We start from the raw sequence: 18391 nt of genomic DNA, 5'->3' as shown, positions 1-18391 counted from the left end.
CTGTTCCCACTCTCCCAGACTCTGGATTACTGCCTGTTCCCACTCTCCCAGACTCTTGATTACTGCCTGTTCCCACTCTCCCAGACTCTGGATTACTGCCTGTTCCCACTCTCCCAGTCTCTGGATTACTGCCTGTTCCCACTCCCCCAGACTCTGGATTACTGCCTGTTCCCACTCTCCCAGACTCCGGATTACTGCCTGTTCCCACTCTCCCAGACTCTGGATTACTGCCTGTTCCCACTCTCCCAGACTCTGGATTACTGCCTGTTCCCACTCTCCCAGACTCTGGATTACTGCTTGTTCCCACTCTCCCAGACTCTGGATTACTGCCTGTTCCCACTCTCCCAGACTCTGGATTACTGCCTGTTCCCACTCTCCCAGACTCTGGATTACTGCCTGTTCCCACTCTCCCAGACTCTGGATTACTGCCTGTTCCCACTCTCCCAGACGCTGGATTACTGCCTGTTCCCACTCTCCCAGTCTCTGGATTACTGCCTGTTCCCACTCTCCCAGACTCTGGATTACTGCCTGTTCCCACTCTCCCGGTCTCTGGATTACTGCCTGTTCCCACTCTCCCAGACTCTGGATTGCTGCCTGTTCCCACTCTCCCAGACTCTGGATTACTGCCTGTTCCCACTCTCCCAGACTCTGGATTACTGCCTGTTCCCACTCTCCCAGACTCTGGATTACTGCCTGTTCCCACTCTCCCAGTCTCTGGATTACTGCCTGTTCCCACTCCCCCAGACTCTGGATTACTGCCTGTTCCCACTCTCCCAGACTCTGGATTACTGCCTGTTCCCACTCTCCTGGTCTCTGGATTACTGCCTGTTCCCACTCTCCCAGTCTCTGGGTTACTGCCTGTTCCCACTCTCCCAGACTCTGGATTACTGCCTGTTCCCACTCTCCCGGTCTCTGGATTACTGCCTGTTCCCACTCTCCCAGACTCTGGATTACTGCCTGTTCCCACTCTCCCAGTCTCTGGATTACTGCCTGTTCCCACTCTCCCGGTCTCTGGATTACTGCCTGTTCCCACTCTCCCAGACTCTGGATTACTGCCTGTTCCCACTCTCCCAGACTCTGGATTACTGCCTGTTCCCACTCTCCCAGACTCTGGATTACTGCCTGTTCCCACTCTCCCAGTCTCTGGATTACTGCCTGTTCCCACTCTCCCAGACTCTGGATTACTGCCTGTTCCCACTCTCCCAGACTCTGGATTACTGCCTGTTCCCACTCTCCCGGTCTCTGGATTACTGCCTGTTCCCACTCTCCCAGTCTCTGGATTACTGCCTGTTCCCACTCTCCCAGACTCTGGATTACTGCCTGTTCCCACTCTCCCAGACTCTGGATTACTGCCTGTTCCCACTCTCCCAGACTCTGGATTACTGCCTGTTCCCACTCTCCCAGACTCTGGATTACTGCCTGTTCCCACTCTCCCGGTCTCTGGATTACTGCCTGTTCCCACTCTCCCAGTCTCTGGATTACTGCCTGTTCCCACTCTCCCAGACTCTGGATTACTGCCTGTTCCCACTCTCCCGGTCTCTGGATTACTGCCTGTTCCCACTCTCCCAGACTCTGGATTACTGCCTGTTCCCACTCTCCCAGACTCTGGATTACTGCCTGTCCCCACTCTCCCAGACTCTGGATTACTGCCTGTTCCCACTCTCCCAGTCTCTGGATTACTGCCTGTTCCCACTCTCCCAGACTCTGGATTACTGCCTGTTCCCACTCTCCCAGTCTCTGGATTATTGCCTGTTCCCACTCTCCCAGTCTCTGGATTACTGCCTGTTCCCACTCTCCCAGTCTCTGGATTACTGCCTGTTCCCACTCTCCAAGACTCTGGATTACTGCCTGTTCCCACTCTCCCAGACTCTGGATTACTGCCTGTTCCCACTCTCCCAGACTCTGGATTACTGCCTGTTCCCACTCTCCCAGACTCTGGATTATTGCCTGTTCCCACTCTCCCAGTCTCTGGATTACTGCCTGTTCCCACTCTCCCAGACTCTGGATTATTGCCTGTTCCCACTCTCCCAGACTCTGGATTACTGCCTGTTCCCACTCTCCCGGTCTCTGGATTACTGCCTGTTCCCACTCTCCCAGACTCTGGATTACTGCCTGTTCCCACTCTCCCAGACTCTGGATTACTGCCTGTTCCCACTCTCCCAGACTCTGGATTACTGCCTGTTCCCACTCTCCCAGACTCTGGATTACTGCCTGTTCCCACTCTCCCAGACTCTGGATTACTGCCTGTTCCCTCTCTCCCAGACTCTGGATTACTGCCTGTTCCCACTCTCCCGGACTCTGGATTACTGCCTGTTCCCACTCTCCCAGACTCTGGATTACTGCTTGTTCCCACTCTCCCGGTCTCTGGATTACTGCCTGTTCCCACTCTCCTGGTCTCTGGATTACTGCCTGTTCCCACTCTCCGGGTTACTGCCTGTTCCCACTCTCCCAGACTCTGGATTACTGCCTGTCCCCACTCTCCCAGACTCTGGATTACTGCCTGCTCCCACTCTCCCAGACTCTGGATTACTGCCTGTTCCCACTCTCCCAGACTCTGGATTACTGCCTGTTCCCACTCTCCCAGACTCTGGATTACTGCCTGTTCCCACTCTCCCGGTCTCTGGATTACTGCCTGTTCCCACTCTCCCAGTCTCTGGATTACTGCCTGTTCCCACTCTCCCAGACTCTGGATTACTGCCTGTTCCCACTCTCCCGGTCTCTGGATTACTGCCTGTTCCCACTCTCCCAGACTCTGGATTACTGCCTGTTCCCACTCTCCCAGACTCTGGATTACTGCCTGTCCCCACTCTCCGCATTACTGCCTGTTCCCACTCTCCCAGACTCTGGATTACTGCCTGTTCCCACTCTCCCAGACTCTGGATTACTGCCTGTTCCCACTCTCCCAGACTCTGGATTACTGCCTGTTCCCACTCTCCCGGACTCTGGATTACTGCCTGTTCCCACTCTCCCAGACTCTGGATTACTGCCTGTTCCCACTCTCCCGGTCTCTGGATTACTGCCTGCTCCCACTCTCCTGGTCTCTGGATTACTGCCTGTTCCCACTCTCCCAGTCTCTGGGTGACTGCCTGTTCCCACTCTCCCAGACTCTGGATTACTGCCTGTCCCCACTCTCCCAGACTCTGGATTACTGCCTGTTCCCACTCTCCCAGACTCTGGATTACTGCCTGTTCCCACTCTCCCAGACTCTGGATTACTGCCTGTTCCCACTCTCCCAGTCTCTGGATTATTGCCTGTTCCCACTCTCCCAGTCTCTGGATTATTGCCTGTTCCCACTCTCCCAGACTCTGGATTACTGCCTGTTCCCACTCTCCCAGTCTCTGGATTACTGCCTGTTCCCACTCTCCCAGTCTCTGGATTACTGCCTGTTCCCACTCTCCCAGACTCTGGATTACTGCCTGTTCCCACTCTCCCAGACTCTGGATTCCTGCCTGTTCCCACTCTCCCAGACTCTGGATTACTGCCTGTTCCCACTCTCCCAGACTCTGGATTACTGCCTGTTCCCACTCTCCCAGACTCTGGATTACTGCCTGTTTCCACTCTCCCGGTCTCTGGATTACTGCCTGTTCCCACTCTCCCAGACTCTGGATTACTGCCTGTTCCCACTCTCCCAGACTCTGGATTACTGCCTGTTCCCACTCTCCCAGTCTCTGGATTACTGCCTGTTCCCACTCTCCCAGTCTCTGGATTACTGCCTGTTCCCACTCTCCCAGACTCTGGATTACTGCCTGTTCCCATTCTCCCAGACTCTGGATTACTGCCTGTTCCCACTCTCCCAGACTCAGGATTACTGCCTGTTCCCACTCTCCTGGTCTCTGGATTACTGCCTGTTCCCACTCTCCCAGACTCTGGATTACTGCCTGTTCCCACTTTCCCGGACTCTGGATTACTGCCTGTTCCCACTCTCCCAGACTCTGGATTACTGCCTGTTCCCACTCTCCCAGACTCTGGATTATTGCCTGTTCCCACTCTCCCAGTCTCTGGATTACTGCCTGTTCCCACTCCCCCAGACTCTGGATTACTGCCTGTTCCCACTCTCCCACACTCTGGATTACTGCCTGTTCCCACTCTCCCGGTACCTGGATTACTGCCTGTTCCCACTCTCCCAGTCTCTGGATTACTGCCTGTTCCCACTCTCCCGGTCTCTGGATTACTGCCTGTTCCCACTCTCCCAGACTCTGGATTACTGCCTGTTCCCACTCTCCTGGTCTCTGGATTACTGCCTGTTCCCACTCTCCCAGTCTCTGGATTACTGCCTGTTCCCACTCTCCCAGACTCTGGATTACTGCCTGTTCCCACTCTCCCGGTCTCTGGATTACTGCCTGTTCCCACTCTCCCGGTCTCTGGATTACTGCCTGTTCCCACTCTCCCGGTCTCTGGATTACTGCCTGTTCCCACTCTCCCAGACTCTGGATTACTGCCTGTTCCCACTCTCCCAGACTCTGGATTACTGCCTGTTCCCACTCTCCCAGACTCTGGATTACTGCCTGTTCCCACTCTCCTGGTCTCTGGATTACTGCCTGTTCCCACTCTCCCAGACTCTGGATTACTGCCTGTTCCCACTCTCCCAGACTCTGGATTACTGCCTGTTCCCACTCTCCCAGTCTCTGGATTACTGCCTGTTCCCACACTCCCAGTCTCTGGATTATTGCCTGTTCCCACTCTCCCGGTCTCTGGATTACTGCCTGTTCCCACTCTCCCGGTCTCTGGATTACTGCCTGTTCCCACTCTCCCAGACTCTGGATTACTGCCTGTTCCCACTCTCCCGGTCTCTGGATTACTGCCTGTTCCCACTCTCCCAGACTCTGGATTACTGCCTGTTCCCACTCTCCCAGTCTCTGGATTACTGCCTGTTCCCACTCTCCCGGTCTCTGGATTACTGCCTGTTCCCACTCTCCCAGACTCTGGATTACTGCCTGTTCCCACTCTCCCAGACTCTGGATTACTGCCTGTTCCCACTCTCCAAGACTCTGGATTACTGCCTGTTCCCACTCTCCCAGACTCTGGATTACTGCCTGTTCCCACTCTCCCAGACTCTGGATTACTGCCTGTTCCCACTCTCCCAGACTCTGGATTACTGCTTGTTCCCACTCTCCCAGTCTCTGGATTACTGCCTGTTCCCACTCTCCCGGACTCTGGATTACTGCCTGTTCCCACTCTCCCAGACTCTGGATTACTGCCTGTTCCCACTCTCCCAGACTCTGGATTACTGCCTGTTCCCACTCTCCCAGACTCTGGATTACTGCCTGTTCCCACTCTCCCAGACTCTGGATTACTGCCTGTTCCCACTCTCCCGGTCTCTGGATTACTGCCTGTTCCCACTCTCCCAGTCTCTGGATTACTGCCTGTTCCCACTCTCCCAGACTCTGGATTACTGCCTGTTCCCACTCTCCCAGACTCTGGATTACTGCCTGTTCCCACTCTCCCGGTCTCTGGATTACTGCCTGTTCCCACTCTCCCAGTCTCTGGATTACTGCCTGTTCCCACTCTCCCAGACTCTGGATTACTGCCTGTTCCCACTCTCCCAGACTCTGGATTACTGCCTGTTCCCACTCTCCCAGACTCTGGATTACTGCCTGTTCCCACTCTCCCAGACTCTGGATTACTGCCTGTTCCCACTCTCCCGGTCTCTGGATTACTGCCTGTTCCCACTCTCCCAGTCTCTGGATTACTGCCTGTTCCCACTCTCCCAGACTCTGGATTACTGCCTGTTCCCACTCTCCCGGTCTCTGGATTACTACCTGTTCCCACTCTCCCAGACTCTGGATTACTGCCTGTTCCCACTCTCCCAGACTCTGGATTACTGCCTGTCCCCACTCTCCCAGACTCTGGATTACTGCCTGTTCCCACTCTCCCAGTCTCTGGATTACTGCCTGTTCCCACTCTCCCAGACTCTGGATAACTGCCTGTTCCCACTCTCCCAGTCTCTGGATTATTGCCTGTTCCCACTCTCCCAGTCTCTGGATTACTACCTATTCCCACTCTCCCAGTCTCTGGATTACTGCCTGTTCCCACTCTCCAAGACTCTGGATTACTGCCTGTTCCCACTCTCCCAGACTCTGGATTACTGCCTGTTCCCACTCTCCCAGACTCTGGATTACTGCCTGTTCCCACTCTCCCGGTCTCTGGATTACTGCCTGTTCCCACTCTCCTGGTCTCTGGATTACTGCCTGTTCCCACTCTCCCAGACTCTGGATTACTGCCTGTTCCCACTCTCCCAGACTCTGGATTATTGCCTGTTCCCACTCTCCCAGTCTCTGGATTACTGCCTGTTCCCACTCTCCCAGACTCTGGATTATTGCCTGTTCCCACTCTCCCAGACTCTGGATTACTGCCTGTTCCCACTCTCCCGGTCTCTGGATTACTGCCTGTTCCCACTCTCCCAGACTCTGGATTACTGCCTGTTCCCACTCTCCCAGACTCTGGATTACTGCCTGTTCCCACTCTCCCAGACTCTGGATTACTGCCTGTTCCCACTCTCCCAGACTCTGGATTACTGCCTGTTCCCACTCTCCCAGACTCTGGATTACTGCCTGTTCCCACTCTCCCAGACTCTGGATTACTGCCTGTTCCCACTCTCCCGGACTCTGGATTACTGCCTGTTCCCACTCTCCCAGACTCTGGATTACTGCTTGTTCCCACTCTCCCGGTCTCTGGATTACTGCCTGTTCCCACTCTCCCGGTCTCTGGATTACTGCCTGTTCCCACTCTCCCAGACTCTGGATTACTGCCTGTTCCCACTCTCCCAGACTCTGGATTACTGCCTGTTCCCACTCTCCCGGTATCTGGATTACTGCCTGTTCCCACTCTCCCAGTCTCTGGATTACTGCCTGTTCCCACTCTCCCAGACTCTGGATTACTGCCTGTTCCCACTCTCCCAGACTCTGGATTACTGCCTGTTCCCACTCTCCCGGTATCTGGATTACTGCCTGTTCCCACTCTCCCGGTCTCTGGATTACTGCCTGTTCCCACTCTCCCAGACTCTGGATTACTGCCTGTTCCCACTCTCCTGGTCTCTGGATTACTGCCTGTTCCCACTCTCCCAGACTCTGGATTACTGCCTGTTCCCACTTTCCCGGACTCTGGATTACTGCCTGTTCCCACTCTCCCAGACTCTGGATTACTGCCTGTTCCCACTCTCCCAGACTCTGGATTATTGCCTGTTCCCACTCTCCCAGTCTCTGGATTACTGCCTGTTCCCACTCCCCCAGACTCTGGATTACTGCCTGTTCCCACTCTCCCACACTCTGGATTACTGCCTGTTCCCACTCTCCCGGTACCTGGATTACTGCCTGTTCCCACTCTCCCAGTCTCTGGATTACTGCCTGTTCCCACTCTCCCGGTCTCTGGATTACTGCCTGTTCCCACTCTCCCAGACTCTGGATTACTGCCTGTTCCCACTCTCCCAGACTCTGGATTACTGCCTGTTCCCACTCTCCCGGTCTCTGGATTACTGCCTGTTCCCACTCTCCTGGTCTCTGGATTACTGCCTGTTCCCACTCTCCCAGACTCTGGATTACTGCCTGTTCCCACTCTCCCGGTCTCTGGATTACTGCCTGTTCCCACTCTCCCGGTCTCTGGATTACTGCCTGTTCCCACTCTCCCAGACTCTGGATTACTGCCTGTTCCCACTCTCCCAGACTCTGGATTACTGCCTGTTCCCACTCTCCCAGACTCTGGATTACTGCCTGTTCCCACTCTCCTGGTCTCTGGATTACTGCCTGTTCCCACTCTCCCAGACTCTGGATTACTGCCTGTTCCCACTCTCCCAGACTCTGGATTACTGCCTGTTCCCACTCTCCCAGTCTCTGGATTACTGCCTGTTCCCACACTCCCAGTCTCTGGATTATTGCCTGTTCCCACTCTCCCGGTCTCTGGATTACTGCCTGTTCCCACTCTCCCGGTCTCTGGATTACTGCCTGTTCCCACTCTCCCAGACTCTGGATTACTGCCTGTTCCCACTCTCCCGGTCTCTGGATTACTGCCTGTTCCCACTCTCCCAGACTCTGGATTACTGCCTGTTCCCACTCTCCCAGTCTCTGGATTACTGCCTGTTCCCACTCTCCCGGTCTCTGGATTACTGCCTGTTCCCACTCTCCCAGACTCTGGATTACTGCCTGTTCCCACTCTCCCAGACTCTGGATTACTGCCTGTTCCCACTCTCCAAGACTCTGGATTACTGCCTGTTCCCACTCTCCCAGACTCTGGATTACTGCCTGTTCCCACTCTCCCAGACTCTGGATTACTGCCTGTTCCCACTCTCCCAGACTCTGGATTACTGCTTGTTCCCACTCTCCCAGTCTCTGGATTACTGCCTGTTCCCACTCTCCCGGACTCTGGATTACTGCCTGTTCCCACTCTCCCAGACTCTGGATTACTGCCTGTTCCCACTCTCCCAGACTCTGGATTACTGCCTGTTCCCACTCTCCCAGACTCTGGATTACTGCCTGTTCCCACTCTCCCAGACTCTGGATTACTGCCTGTTCCCACTCTCCCGGTCTCTGGATTACTGCCTGTTCCCACTCTCCCAGTCTCTGGATTACTGCCTGTTCCCACTCTCCCAGACTCTGGATTACTGCCTGTTCCCACTCTCCCAGACTCTGGATTACTGCCTGTTCCCACTCTCCCGGTCTCTGGATTACTGCCTGTTCCCACTCTCCCAGTCTCTGGATTACTGCCTGTTCCCACTCTCCCAGACTCTGGATTACTGCCTGTTCCCACTCTCCCAGACTCTGGATTACTGCCTGTTCCCACTCTCCCAGACTCTGGATTACTGCCTGTTCCCACTCTCCCAGACTCTGGATTACTGCCTGTTCCCACTCTCCCGGTCTCTGGATTACTGCCTGTTCCCACTCTCCCAGTCTCTGGATTACTGCCTGTTCCCACTCTCCCAGACTCTGGATTACTGCCTGTTCCCACTCTCCCGGTCTCTGGATTACTACCTGTTCCCACTCTCCCAGACTCTGGATTACTGCCTGTTCCCACTCTCCCAGACTCTGGATTACTGCCTGTCCCCACTCTCCCAGACTCTGGATTACTGCCTGTTCCCACTCTCCCAGTCTCTGGATTACTGCCTGTTCCCACTCTCCCAGTCTCTGGATTACTGCCTGTTCCCACTCTCCCAGACTCTGGATTACTGCCTGTTCCCACTCTCCTGGTCTCTGGATTACTGCCTGTTCCCACTCTCCCAGTCTCTGGATTACTGCCTGTTCCCACTCTCCCGGTCTCTGGATTACTGCCTGTTCCCACTCTCCCAGTCTCTGGATTACTGCTTGTTCCCACTCTCCCAGACTCTGGATTACTGCCTGTTCCCACTCTCCCAGACTCTGGATTACTGCCTGTTCCCACTCTCCCAGACTCTGGATTACTGCCTGTTCCCACTCTCCCAGACTCTGGATTACTGCCTGTTCCCACTCTCCCAGACTCTGGATTACTGCCTGTTCCCACTCTCCCAGACTCTGGATTACTGCCTGTCCCCACTCTCCCAGACGCTGGATTACTGCCTGTTCCCACTCTCCCAGTCTCTGGATTACTGCCTGTTCCCACTCTCCCAGACTCTGGATTACTGCCTGTTCCCACTCTCCCAGTCTCTGGATTACTGCCTGTTCCCACTCCCCCAGACTCTGGATTACTGCCTGTTCCCACTCTCCCAGACTCTGGATTACTGCCTGTTCCCACTCTCCTGGTCTCTGGATTACTGCCTGTTCCCACTCTCCCAGTCTCTGGGTTACTGCCTGTTCCCACTCTCCCAGACTCTGGATTACTGCCTGTTCCCACTCTCCCGGTCTCTGGATTACTGCCTGTTCCCACTCTCCCAGACTCTGGATTACTGCCTGTTCCCACTCTCCCAGTCTCTGGATTACTGCCTGTTCCCACTCTCCCGGTCTCTGGATTACTGCCTGTTCCCACTCTCCCAGACTCTGGATTACTGCCTGTTCCCACTCTCCCAGACTCTGGATTACTGCCTGTTCCCACTCTCCCAGACTCTGGATTACTGCCTGTTCCCACTCTCCCAGACTCTGGATTACTGCCTGTTCCCACTCTCCCAGACTCTGGATTACTGCCTGTTCCCACTCTCCCGGTCTCTGGATTACTGCCTGTTCCCACTCTCCCAGTCTCTGGATTACTGCCTGTTCCCACTCTCCCAGACTCTGGATTACTGCCTGTTCCCACTCTCCCAGACTCTGGATTACTGCCTGTTCCCACTCTCCCGGTCTCTGGATTACTGCCTGTTCCCACTCTCCCAGTCTCTGGATTACTGCCTGTTCCCACTCTCCCAGACTCTGGATTACTGCCTGTTCCCACTCTCCCAGACTCTGGATTACTGCCTGTTCCCACTCTCCGAGACTCTGGATTACTGCCTGTTCCCACTCTCCCAGACTCTGGATTACTGCCTGTTCCCACTCTCCCGGTCTCTGGATTACTGCCTGTTCCCACTCTCCCAGTCTCTGGATTACTGCCTGTTCCCACTCTCCCAGACTCTGGATTACTGCCTGTTCCCACTCTCCCGGTCTCTGGATTACTGCCTGTTCCCACTCTCCCAGACTCTGGATTACTGCCTGTTCCCACTCTCCCAGACTCTGGATTACTGCCTGTCCCCACTCTCCCAGACTCTGGATTACTGCCTGTTCCCACTCTCCCAGTCTCTGGATTACTGCCTGTTCCCACTCTCCCAGACTCTGGATTACTGCCTGTTCCCACTCTCCCAGTCTCTGGATTATTGCCTGTTCCCACTCTCCCAGTCTCTGGATTACTGCCTGTTCCCACTCTCCCAGACTCTGGATTATTGCCTGTTCCCACTCTCCCAGTCTCTGGATTACTGCCTGTTCCCACTCTCCCAGACTCTGGATTATTGCCTGTTCCCACTCTCCCAGACTCTGGATTACTGCCTGTTCCCACTCTCCCGGTCTCTGGATTACTGCCTGTTCCCACTCTCCCAGACTCTGGATTACTGCCTGTTCCCACTCTCCCAGACTCTGGATTACTGCCTGTTCCCACTCTCCCAGACTCTGGATTACTGCCTGTTCCCACTCTCCCAGACTCTGGATTACTGCCTGTTCCCACTCTCCCAGACTCTGGATTACTGCCTGTTCCCTCTCTCCCAGACTCTGGATTACTGCCTGTTCCCACTCTCCCGGACTCTGGATTACTGCCTGTTCCCACTCTCCCAGACTCTGGATTACTGCTTGTTCCCACTCTCCCGGTCTCTGGATTACTGCCTGTTCCCACTCTCCTGGTCTCTGGATTACTGCCTGTTCCCACTCTCCGGGTTACTGCCTGTTCCCACTCTCCCAGACTCTGGATTACTGCCTGTCACCACTCTCCCAGACTCTGGATTACTGCCTGCTCCCACTCTCCTGGTCTCTGGATTACTGCCTGTTCCCACTCTCCCAGTCTCTGGGTTACTGCCTGTTCCCACTCTCCCAGACTCTGGATTACTGCCTGTTCCCACTCTCCCAGTCTCTGGATTATTGCCTGTTCCCACTCTCCCAGTCTCTGGATTACTGCCAGTTCCCACTCTCCCAGACTCTGGATTACTGCCTGTTCCCACTCTCCCAGTCTCTGGATTACTGCCAGTTCCCACTCTCCCAGTCTCTGGATTACTGCCTGTTCCCACTCTCCCAGTCTCTGGATTACTGCCTATTCCCACTCTCCCAGACTCTGGATTACTGCCTGTTCCCACTCTCCCAGTCTCTGGATTACTGCCTGTTCCCACTCTCCCGGTCTCTGGATTACTGCCTGTTCCCACTCTCCCAGACTCTGGATTACTGCCTGTTCCCACTCTCCCAGACTCTGGATTACTGCCTGTTCCCACTCTCCCGGTCTCTGGATTACTGCCTGTTCCCACTCTCCCAGTGTCTGGATTACTGCCTGTTCCCACTCTCCCAGACTCTGGATTACTGCCTGTTCCCACTCTCCCAGACTCTGGATTACTGCCTGTTCCCACTCTCCCAGACTCTGGATTACTGCCTGTTCCCACTCTCCCGGTCTATGGATTACTGCCTGTTCCCACTCTCCCAGTCTCTGGATTACTGCCTGTTCCCACTCTCCCAGACTCTGGATTACTGCCTGTTCCCACTCTCCCGGTCTCTGGATTACTGCCTGTTCCCACTCTCCCAGACTCTGGATTACTGCCTGTTCCCACTCTCCCAGACTCTGGATTACTGCCTGTCCCCACTCTCCGCATTACTGCCTGTTCCCACTCTCCCAGACTCTGGATTACTGCCTGTTCCCACTCTCCCAGACTCTGGATTACTGCCTGTTCCCACTCTCCCAGACTCTGGATTACTGCCTGTTCCCACTCTCCCGGACTCTGGATTACTGCCTGTTCCCACTCTCCCAGACTCTGGATTACTGCCTGTTCCCACTCTCCCGGTCTCTGGATTACTGCCTGCTCCCACTCTCCTGGTCTCTGGATTACTGCCTGTTCCCACTCTCCCAGTCTCTGGGTGACTGCCTGTTCCCACTCTCCCAGACTCTGGATTACTGCCTGTCCCCACTCTCCCAGACTCTGGATTACTGCCTGTTCCCACTCTCCCAGACTCTGGATTACTGCCTGTTCCCACTCTCCCAGACTCTGGATTACTGCCTGTTCCCACTCTCGCCTGTTCCCACTCTCCTGGTCTCTGGATTACTGCCTGTTCCCACTCTCCCAGTCTCTGGATTACTGCCTGTTCCCACTCTCCTGGTCTCTGGATTACTGCCTGTTCCCACTCTCCCAGACTCTGGATTACTGCCTGTTCCCACTCTCCCAGACTCTGGATTACTGCCTGTTCCCACTCTCCCGGTACCTGGATTACTGCCTGTTCCCACTCTCCCAGTCTCTGGATTACTGCCTGTTCCCACTCTCCCGGTCTCTGGATTACTGCCTGTTCCCACTCTCCCAGACTCTGGATTACTGCCTGTTCCCACTCTCCTGGTCTCTGGATTACTGCCTGTTCCCACTCTCCCAGTCTCTGGATTACTGCCTGTTCCCACTCTCCCAGACTCTGGATTACTGCCTGTTCCCACTCTCCCAGACTCTGGATTACTGCCTGTTCCCACTCTCCCGGTCTCTGGATTACTGCCTGTTCCCACTCTCCTGGTCTCTGGATTACTGCCTGTTCCCACTCTCCCAGACTCTGGATTACTGCCTGTTCCCACTCTCCCGGTCTCTGGATTACTGCCTGTTCCCACTCTCCCGGTCTCTGGATTACTGCCTGTTCCCACTCTCCCAGACTCTGGATTACTGCCTGTTCCCACTCTCCCAGACTCTGGATTACTGCCTGTTCCCACTCTCCCAGACTCTGGATTACTGCCTGTTCCCACTCTCCTGGTCTCTGGATTACTGCCTGTTCCCACTCTCCCAGACTCTGGATTACTGCCTGTTCCCACTCTCCCAGACTCTGGATTACTGCCTGTTCCCACTCTCCCAGTCTCTGGATTACTGCCTGTTCCCACACTCCCAGTCTCTGGATTATTGCCTGTTCCCACTCTCCCGGTCTCTGGATTACTGCCTGTTCCCACTCTCCCGGTCTCTGGATTACTGCCTGTTCCCACTCTCCCAGACTCTGGATTACTGCCTGTTCCCACTCTCCCGGTCTCTGGATTACTGCCTGTTCCCACTCTCCCAGACTCTGGATTACTGCCTGTTCCCACTCTCCCAGTCTCTGGATTACTGCCTGTTCCCACTCTCCCAGACTCTGGATTACTGCCTGTTCCCACTCTCCCAGACTCTGGATTACTGCCTGTTCCCACTCTCCCAGACTCTGGATTACTGCTTGTTCCCACTCTCCCAGTCTCTGGATTACTGCCTGTTCCCACTCTCCCGGACTCTGGATTACTGCCTGTTCCCACTCTCCCAGACTCTGGATTACTGCCTGTTCCCACTCTCCCAGACTCTGGATTACTGCCTGTTCCCACTCTCCCAGACTCTGGATTACTGCCTGTTCCCACACTCCCAGACTCTGGATTACTGCCTGTTCCCACTCTCCCGGTCTCTGGATTACTGCCTGTTCCCACACTCCCAGACTCTGGATTACTGCCTGTTCCCACTCTCCCGGTCTCTGGATTACTGCCTGTTCCCACTCTCCCAGTCTCTGGATTACTGCCTGTTCCCACTCTCCTGGTCTCTGGATTACTGCCTGTTCCCACTCTCCCAGACTCTGGATTACTGCCTGTTCCCACTCTCCCAGACTCTGGATTACTGCCTGTTCCCACTCTCCCGGTACCTGGATTACTGCCTGTTCCCACTCTCCCAGTCTCTGGATTACTGCCTGTTCCCACTCTCCCCGGTCTCTGGATTACTGCCTGTTCCCACTCTCCCAGACTCTGGATTACTGCCTGTTCCCACTCTCCTGGTCTCTGGATTACTGCCTGTTCCCACTCTCCCAGTCTCTGGATTACTGCCTGTTCCCACTCTCCCAGACTCTGGATTACTGCCTGTTCCCACTCTCCCAGACTCTGGATTACTGCCTGTTCCCACTCTCCCGGTCTCTGGATTACTGCCTGTTCCCACTCTCCTGGTCTCTGGATTACTGCCTGTTCCCACTCTCCCAGACTCTGGATTACTGCCTGTTCCCACTCTCCCGGTCTCTGGATTACTGCCTGTTCCCACTCTCCCGGTCTCTGGATTACTGCCTGTTCCCACTCTCCCAGACTCTGGATTACTGCCTGTTCCCACTCTCCCAGACTCTGGATTACTGCCTGTTCCCACTCTCCCAGACTCTGGATTACTGCCTGTTCCCACTCTCCTGGTCTCTGGATTACTGCCTGTTCCCACTCTCCCAGACTCTGGATTACTGCCTGTTCCCACTCTCCCAGACTCTGGATTACTGCCTGTTCCCACTCTCCCAGTCTCTGGATTACTGCCTGTTCCCACACTCCCAGTCTCTGGATTATTGCCTGTTCCCACTCTCCCGGTCTCTGGATTACTGCCTGTTCCCACTCTCCCGGTCTCTGGATTACTGCCTGTTCCCACTCTCCCAGACTCTGGATTACTGCCTGTTCCCACTCTCCCGGTCTCTGGATTACTGCCTGTTCCCACTCTCCCAGACTCTGGATTACTGCCTGTTCCCACTCTCCCAGTCTCTGGATTACTGCCTGTTCCCACTCTCCCAGACTCTGGATTACTGCCTGTTCCCACTCTCCCAGACTCTGGATTACTGCCTGTTCCCACTCTCCCAGACTCTGGATTACTGCTTGTTCCCACTCTCCCAGTCTCTGGATTACTGCCTGTTCCCACTCTCCCGGACTCTGGATTACTGCCTGTTCCCACTCTCCCAGACTCTGGATTACTGCCTGTTCCCACTCTCCCAGACTCTGGATTACTGCCTGTTCCCACTCTCCCAGACTCTGGATTACTGCCTGTTCCCACACTCCCAGACTCTGGATTACTGCCTGTTCCCACTCTCCCGGTCTCTGGATTACTGCCTGTTCCCACTCTCCCAGTCTCTGGATTACTGCCTGTTCCCACTCTCCCAGACTCTGGATTACTGCCTGTTCCCACTCTCCCAGACTCTGGATTACTGCCTGTTCCCACTCTCCCGGTCTCTGGATTACTGCCTGTTCCCACTCTCCCAGTCTCTGGATTACTGCCTGTTCCCACTCTCCCAGACTCTGGATTACTGCCTGTTCCCACTCTCACAGACTCTGGATTACTGCCTGTTCCCACTCTCCCAGACTCTGGATTACTGCCTGTTCCCACTCTCCCAGACTCTGGATTACTGCCTGTTCCCACTCTCCCGGTCTCTGGATTACTGCCTGTTCCCACTCTCCCAGTCTCTGGATTACTGCCTGTTCCCACTCTCCCAGACTCTGGATTACTGCCTGTTCCCACTCTCCCGGTCTCTGGATTACTACCTGTTCCCACTCTCCCAGACTCTGGATTACTGCCTGTTCCCACTCTCCCAGACTCTGGATTACTGCCTGTCCCACTCTCCCAGACTCTGGATTACTGCCTGTTCCCACTCTCCCAGACTCTGGATTACTGCCTGTTCCCACTCTCCCAGACTCTGGATTACTGCCTGTTCCCACTCTCCAAGACTCTGGATTACTGCCTGTTCCCACTCTCCCAGACTCTGGATTACTGCCTGTTCCCACTCTCCCAGACTCTGGATTACTGCCTGTTCCCACTCTCCCAGACTCTGGATTACTGCCTTGTTCCCACTCTCCCAGTCTCTGGATTACTGCCTGTTCCCACTCTCCCGGACTCTGGATTACTGCCTGTTCCCACTCTCCCAGACTCTGGATTACTGCCTGTTCCCACTCTCCCAGACTCTGGATTACTGCCTGTTCCCACTCTCCCAGACTCTGGATTACTGCCTGTTCCCACTCTCCCAGACTCTGGATTACTGCCTGTTCCCACTCTCCCGGTCTCTGGATTACTGCCTGTTCCCACTCTCCCGGATTACTGCCTGTTCCCACTCTCCCAGACTCTGGATTACTGCCTGTTCCCACTCTCCCAGACTCTGGATTACTGCCTGTTCCCACTCTCCCGGTCTCTGGATTACTGCCTGTTCCCACTCTCCCAGTCTCTGGATTACTGCCTGTTCCCACTCTCCCAGACTCTGGATTGCCTGTTCCCACTCTCCCAGACTCTGGATTACTGCCTGTTCCCACTCTCCCAGACTCTGGATTACTGCCTGTTCCCACTCTCCCAGACTCTGGATTACTGCCTGTTCCCACTCTCCCGGTCTCTGGATTACTGCCTGTTCCCACTCTCCCAGTCTCTGGATTACTGCCTGTTCCCACTCTCCCAGACTCTGGATTACTGCCTGTTCCCACTCTCCCGGTCCTCTGGATTACTACCTGTTCCCACTCTCCCAGACTCTGGATTACTGCCTGTTCCCACTCTCCCAGACTCTGGATTACTGCCTGTCCCCACTCTCCCAGACTCTGGATTACTGCCTGTTCCCACTCTCCCAGTCTCTGGATTACTGCCTGTTCCCACTCTCCCAGACTCTGGATAACTGCCTGTTCCCACTCTCCCAGTCTCTGGATTATTGCCTGTTCCCACTCTCCCAGTCTCTGGATTACTGCCTGTTCCCACTCTCCCAGTCTCTGGATTACTGCCTGTTCCCACTCTCCAAGACTCTGGATTACTGCCTGTTCCCACTCTCCCAGACTCTGGATTACTGCCTGTTCCCACTCTCCCAGACTCTGGATTACTGCCTGTTCCCACTCTCCCAGACTCTGGATTACTGCCTGTTCCCACTCTCCCGGTCTCTGGATTACTGCCTGTTCCCACTCTCCCAGTCTCTGGATTACTGCCTGTTCCCACTCTCCCAGACTCTGGATTACTGCCTGTTCCCACTCTCCCAGACTCTGGATTACTGCCTGTTCCCACTCTCCCGGTCTCTGGATTACTGCCTGTTCCCACTCTCCCAGTCTCTGGATTACTGCCTGTTCCCACTCTCCCAGACTCTGGATTACTGCCTGTTCCCACTCTCCCAGACTCTGGATTACTGCCTGTTCCCACTCTCCCAGACTCTGGATTACTGCCTGTTCCCACTCTCCCAGACTCTGGATTACTGCCTGTTCCCACTCTCCCGGTCTCTGGATTACTGCCTGTTCCCACTCTCCCAGTCTCTGGATTACTGCCTGTTCCCACTCTCCCAGACTCTGGATTACTGCCTGTTCCCACTCTCCCGGTCTCTGGATTACTACCTGTTCCCACTCTCCCAGACTCTGGATTACTGCCTGTTCCCACTCTCCCAGACTCTGGATTACTGCCTGTCCCCACTCTCCCAGACTCTGGATTACTGCCTGTTCCCACTCTCCCAGTCTCTGGATTACTGCCTGTTCCCACTCTCCCAGACTCTGGATAACTGCCTGTTCCCACTCTCCAGTCTCTGGATTATTGCCTGTTCCCACTCTCCCAGTCTCTGGATTACTGCCTGTTCCCACTCTCCCAGTCTCTGGATTACTGCCTGTTCCCACTCTCCAAGACTCTGGATTACTGCCTGTTCCCACTCTCCCAGACTCTGGATTACTGCCTGTTCCCACTCTCCCAGACTCTGGATTACTGCCTGTTCCCACTCTCCCAGGTCTCTGGATTACTGCCTGTTCCCACTCTCCTGGTCTCTGGATTACTGCCTGTTCCCACTCTCCCAGACTCTGGATTACTGCCTGTTCCCACTCTCCCAGACTCTGGATTATTGCCTGTTCCCACTCTCCCAGTCTCTGGATTACTGCCTGTTCCCACTCTCCCAGACTCTGGATTATTGCCTGTTCCCACTCTCCCAGACTCTGGATTACTGCCTGTTCCCACTCTCCCGGTCTCTGGATTACTGCCTGTTCCCACTCTCCCAGACTCTGGATTACTGCCTGTTCCCACTCTCCCAGACTCTGGATTACTGCCTGTTCCCACTCTCCCAGACTCTGGATTACTGCC

Source organism: Somniosus microcephalus, chromosome 30, assembly GCF_052327205.1.
Source record: "Somniosus microcephalus isolate GS21.2 chromosome 30, FLI_Smic_1.0, whole genome shotgun sequence".
Classification (NCBI taxonomy): domain Eukaryota; kingdom Metazoa; phylum Chordata; class Chondrichthyes; order Squaliformes; family Somniosidae; genus Somniosus; species Somniosus microcephalus.
This window is presented reverse-complemented; position numbering follows the sequence as displayed.